The 6000-nt window shown below is 45.7% G+C and overlaps 1 protein-coding gene across 6 annotated transcripts in view; it reads left to right on the top strand.

Moving 5' to 3' along the window:
• Positions 1-448: 448 nt before the first annotated feature.
• DYNC1I2 (dynein cytoplasmic 1 intermediate chain 2) overlaps positions 449-6000 on the top strand; it is a 178937-nt gene continuing 173385 nt past the window's right edge. For 3 of the 6 annotated variants that reach the window (XM_063933477.1, XM_063933475.1, XM_063933474.1), the window contains exons 1-2: positions 451-607; positions 4483-4526. The gene's annotated coding sequence lies outside the window, so the exon portion shown is untranslated. Of the gene's footprint in view, positions 608-4482; positions 4527-6000 lie in introns of all 6 variants that reach the window. The other 3 variants (XM_063933473.1, XM_063933472.1, XM_063933476.1) reach the window with 2 other exon arrangements.

Here is a 6000-nt window from a genome sequence, read left to right as displayed (position 1 = left end):
AAACTCGCTAAAGCGCATGCGCCGCCGCCAACTAGCGGAATTGCTAGTGCTCAGAAGGATGGGGAATTTACATCTGCGGTCACGGTGGGAGGCGGGGCTGTGCGCTTTGATTGGCATGACCGAAGTAGCACTAAGGATCGGATATACGTGTGGGCGGGGCTCTGGTGTGTGAGTGACAGCGCTGCCGGATACATGACGGGGCGTGGCTTGCTGTAGCTGTCTCTGTGTGTGACAGAGAGAGACGTATTATGGGTGTGTGACTGTAAACGTTTGATGATAAATAAAACAAAAAACAAAATATGTTAAGATTCTGTCTGCATTAATTAAGCTGTGATAGCAGTCTTCCCGAAGACCGATTCTCGTGTATGCTTATAGAATTAACCACGACAAAATGGACGACGTTATGGAGACGCCTAGCAATGCCTTTGCTGTGCCGCTTCATGAGGTGACGTAATTGCAGCTGCGCGTCCGGTGTTCTGGCCTCCATCGCTCGCCGTAGAGCCTCAGTCCCTCGCAGTGTCTGTGGCCGGTGTCGGGCGGGGTTCGCACAGGGAGACGGGCAGTGACGTGCCCGGGCACAGCTGGGAATACTGAGGCTGGTGATCCGGTGGGTACCGGGTGTTGGGGTATGGGAGTCAGGCTGTTAGGTGTGAGGCCTGCTGCTTGTCAGTATGACTGCCCATCATCTTCGTGGCCACAGCAGAGTGTCATTGGCTCATCATGAGTTATGTGTCTTCCCAGCTGCTGTGGAACCACTAGCCCCAGCATGGCCTGTCAGCTCTTGTCATTACACTTAGACAGTCTTATTGTGAATGGGAGCATTACTGTGCAATCTTTGCTTTCAGAAGCCGAGGAACTACAAGTCCCAGCTTGTGTCATGCTGACACTTGTAGTTCAACAGTGCTGGAGAGACAAATATGTCCTATCTACATGTAGATGACTGCCAAGGCATCCAGGCCTGGTAACCATCCATCACCCGTGCACCTCCCATTGTAAGGATGACCCTACAGTATATGCTGGTTCCTGCCTGGGCTGTTAAGTAATAAGATTATTCATCATTTTTCCTTTTGTGGCTTTGGGCCATATCTGTGCCTGTGCCTAATGCGCATAGAAGGAAGGAACATTATCCAGAAGTATCACTCCCAGCAGCGCAGGAGAAGCCCTGTTATCCTTACCGAGGCGCTGCTGGGAGTGATACTTCTGGATAATGTTCCTTCCTCCCATGCATTAGGCAGCAAAGACCTGGGTGCGGCCTCCTGTGACTCACTGATCTGATGCTGTCCTGCACCAGCTATAAACCCTCAAATAAGCTCTTTTCCATGGTTGCTTATTTATCCTTCCAGCTACATGCTCCAGTGTTTATGGTGTTCTGCCTTGGACAACTTATGTTGTATGCCATTTGCTCCTCACATTTTTGCTCCTGATTCTCTTATATGATAGATATACTCTTTACTTGACTATGTTGGTTAATTATGTACTGTATGGCATACAGATGATTTTCTTACATCTGAAACACTGTATACATCATAAAGGTTCAATGTGTACTAAGCAAATACATTAACTGCTGCCAGAAGAATCTCGTAACGCTTTGTTCAGCATTATCACAACATTTTAGACCTGTCCTTGTTGGGTTGTAAGGAACAGGGGAAATGTCAGGCCGGAGGTCAGCTGTGATAGCATGTTTGTTGCTAAATGCGGGCGACCGATGATATAATCAGTCAGGTTTGTTGCAAGATATTCCAAGCCTGAGTGATTATCGCGGCCTTACACTATGCAGTTATCAGTCCAATCCACCGATAATCTGCGGATCAGGATGATAATTGCATAATGTATGTCCGGCTTAATGCTGTATACAACTAGTGTTGCCCACGTTATTGTCCCTAGGAGGTAATTCAATTGTTTTTTGTGCACCTTGAGTCTGACGGAGCAACTCAATTGTTGCTCTGATTTTTTCCCAATTATATATTATTATTATAAAGGGCCATATTGGGCTACCCACTATTAGTTCGAAAGGGCTTAATCTCAATGGCAAGTTAAGATATTTAATCAAGGAAAGAGACGCCTAACTGTAATAACTTATCAACGGACCTTTAAACTAGTTTTACAAACTATAACAATCAACTGAAGGTTTGAAGGGCCGCCTGTTGCCTATGCACTGACAGAAAAAGAAATAAGATGCGTTCATGATTTGTCCAGCATTCTATGTTCAGCCATAAATCCACGGACCTTGAGATCCTTGTAGAGATCAATGATCTGTTTTCTATATCATTGCCTGGAATAATGTATGCACTTAGCTTGCTATACTTTTTGAATTTAATGAATTTTAGAAAGATCAGGTATGTGGGGTGGTGTCAATGTGCCCTAATGGCAATTATGCTACCGGTAATTACAGATTTAAAAATCGAAACCTGCACATAAAAATTTCATATAAGAGTTTTGCTTCGGCTCATAAATTGGGCGCCACAGTTATCTAGGTATATGTGACTTGTTCATTGTGCAAAGGGGTTCCGGTTAGGTTCATGGTGGTCAGAATACTAACGCTTGAAACCGGACATTGTTTGGAATGCCAGTGCCGGGATCCCGAGATGGATCTCAATCCTGGCACCAGGATCCAGAACGAAGGTTTGCCGTGGCTGCGGAGAGGTAAGCCGCAGTTGGGGGGAGGTTACGTTTAGCTGTCGGGGGAGGGCTTGGCTGCAAAGGATTAGGGTTAGGCTGCGGGAAGGGGTGTTAGAGTTAGGCATCACTGGGGAGGGTAAGGGTCAGGCTGCAGGGAAGAGGGGTGGTTAGGGTTAGGCACTATCGGGAAGGATAAGGGTTAGGCTGCGGGAAGGGGTGGTTAGAGTTAGGCCGCAGGTTGGGGGGGGGGGGGGGTTAGGGTTAGGCACCACTAGGAAGGACAAGGGTAAGGTTGTGGAGGAGGGATGGTTAGGTTTAGGCTGCGGGAGGGGGTGGTTAGAGTTAGGCACCACTGGGGAGGGTAAGGGTTAGGCTGCAGGGAGGGGGGGGGGGGTTAGGGTTAGTCACCACTAGGAAGGATAAGGGTTAGGCTGCGGAGGAGGGAGTGTTAGGCTGCGGGGAGTGGGAGGCTGGGGGACAGGCTACACAAAAGGACGGTTAGTGATAGAATACTTACCTACTAGGTGTTGGGATGCTTCTGTCGGCATTATGACTGCCGGCATTCCGATATCATCCCCTGTAAAGAGACCTCGGTACGTCTCTTATTTGCACGTAATATGAGTTTTTACTATTTGCTGTTTGTCACTCATAGGGCCTAATTCATGATTGAATGCAAATGTAATTTGTGATTTTCTAGACTACGGAATTGCTAATGTTAGCAAGCGCTGCTGCTGCCCAGAAATGAAGAGACGCCCACTGAAGCCATCACAGACTCATTCACAATTGTGTACACGTTCGCAGCATATACACAAATATGGGGAACATGGAGGCTAAGATTTGGTCTATGGCTACGCAGACTGGACACAGCAGTAGCAGCGCAGGGACCATGTTTTTGCACGTACAAGCTTGCGGACTATTGCAGATACACGCCCCAAAAAACGTTTTTCCAACCATTCCCAGTAAACTCCTCGTTAACACCTCCAAATGGTTACTTCTTGTCAATCACTGTTCCTTGAAATTATTATTGCGAGTGAGATCGCAGCTGAACCTTGGTGCATGCGCATTGCGGTCGCAGCAGCTGCGCTGTCTGCCAATAATCGCTCCATTGCGAGATAATCGTCCATCGCGTACAAACATGAATTAAGTCCATAGACTCGAGTTTCTGTAGTGGCCTGAATTATGAAATCAGTTATCATTATTTTATTTGGTTTGCATTTACTATTGAACAGCAGTTTTATCACACATGAATAGTCAACAACAGTCAATTTAAACAAACGTTTCATATGCAAAATATTAAAAATAGTGTAATGGAAAGCACCTAAACTAGTCCAGAGGTGCGCAGTGTGTTCAAGATTCCAAATTTAGGCTCTGTCCACTGATTGCTCTACAGCAGGCATGACCAAACTGCGGCCCTCCAGCTGTTGAGAAACTACACATCCCAGCATGCCCTGACACAGCTTTAGCATTCTCTGACAGCAAAACTGTGTCAGGGCATGCTGGGATATGTAGTTTCACAACACCTGGAGGGCCACAGTTTGGACATGATTGCTCTACAGTATCTGCTGCTACATTCTACAGTATACTTCCTCTGTTTGGGGACCCAGAATATCAATTGAAAAGGTTGAGTGCCAACATACCATATACTTTAGCACTGTTATTTTATCTACAGTAGATAGAAGGGAACTCACTAGACATGCTACTGTTGTATGTATTGTGTTTATTGTTGATTTAGAACAGGTCTTTTTCTGCTTATTGTATTTGTCTAGCTAAAACATGTTTTATGTGCAAAGCTCAGCAGCAAATAGACCCACAATTTGACAAAATAAGTTTAAGTTTTGTGATCGGCTCTTACTTCTGTTGCAGATTTCAGCTTGAAATCCCTCATTTCCTGTCTGGAGGATTGCAAGGTAGGTTTAACTTGTTATGTTTCTCACTATTATCTGGACTGCCAAGTGCATACTTGCCTACTTTTGAAAACTTGTTTCAGGGAGATTTCAGGTGATACCAGAATGCTTTGCGCGGCGCGCTGTTGAGGGTATGCCACACTCCGCCCGAAGAGCGCGTCTAGCTCCACGTTTGGGCATATTTATTGCCACTAAGGCAGTGGTGCAAGCAGAAAACAAATCTTGGTGGTGTAGTGTGCACGCAAGGGGCGTGGCCACGGAAAACTGGGGTGTGTGAACATGAGGGGGGAGAGTGAGGCCACAGTGGGGAGAGTAGGGGACACAGGGGGTAGAGTAGGGGACACAGGGGGTAGAGTAGGGGACACAGGGGGTAGAGTAGGGGACACAGGGAGCAGAGTGGGGCCACAGAGGGTAGAGTAGGGGACACAGTAGGGAGAGTGGGGCCACAGGGGGAAGAGTAGAGGACACAGTGGGGAGTGTGGGGTCACAGGGGAGAGAGTGGGGGACAAAGGAAGCAGAGTGGGGGACACAGGGGAAGAGTGAGGCCACAAGGGGGAAGAGTGGGGGAAAAGGGGGGGGGGAGTAGGGGACACAGGGAGGAGAGTAGGGGAGAGTGGGACCACAGAGGGGAGAGTGGGGGACACAGTGGGGAGAGTGGGACCACAGAGGGGAGAGTAGGGGACATAGGTGGGAGAGTGAGGCCACAGAGGGGAGAGTAGGGGACACAGTGGGGAGGGAGGCCACAGGGGGAAGAGTGGGGGACACAAGGAGCAGAGTGAGACCACAAGGAGGAGAGTAGGGCCACAGAGGGGAGAGTGGGACCAGGTGCAGGCACTCACCTTCAACACTGGCCGTGCACTGTGGGTAAATTTATATTATATACAGTGTGTATATATATATATATATATATATATATATATATATATATATATATATATATATATACAATATATATATATATATATATATATATACAGTATATATATATATATATATATATACACAGTATATATATATATATATATATATATATATATATATATATATATACAGGTTGAGTATCCCATATCCAAATATTCCGAAATACGGACTTTTTTGAGTGAGATAGTGAAACTTTTGTTTTCTGATGGCTCAATGTACACAGACTTTGTTTAATACACAAGGTTATTAAAAATATTGTATTCAATGACCTTCAGGCTGTGTGTATACGGTGTATATGAAACATAAATGAATTGTATGAATGTAGACACACTTTGTTTAATGCACAAAGTTATTAAAAATATTGGCTAAAATTACCTTCAGGCTGTGTGTATAAGGTGTATATGTAACATAAATGCATTCTGTGCTTAGACTTGGGTCCCATCACCATGATATCTCATTATGGTATGCAATTATTCCAAAAAACGGAAAAATCCCATATCCAAAATACCTCTGGTCCCAAGCATTTTGGATAAGGGAGACTATATATATATATATA

This window comes from Pseudophryne corroboree, chromosome 7 (assembly GCF_028390025.1).
Source record: "Pseudophryne corroboree isolate aPseCor3 chromosome 7, aPseCor3.hap2, whole genome shotgun sequence".
Lineage (NCBI taxonomy): Eukaryota > Metazoa > Chordata > Amphibia > Anura > Myobatrachidae > Pseudophryne > Pseudophryne corroboree.
The sequence above is the reverse complement of the archived record's forward strand: the minus strand, read 5'-3'. Positions and strand labels throughout refer to the sequence as shown.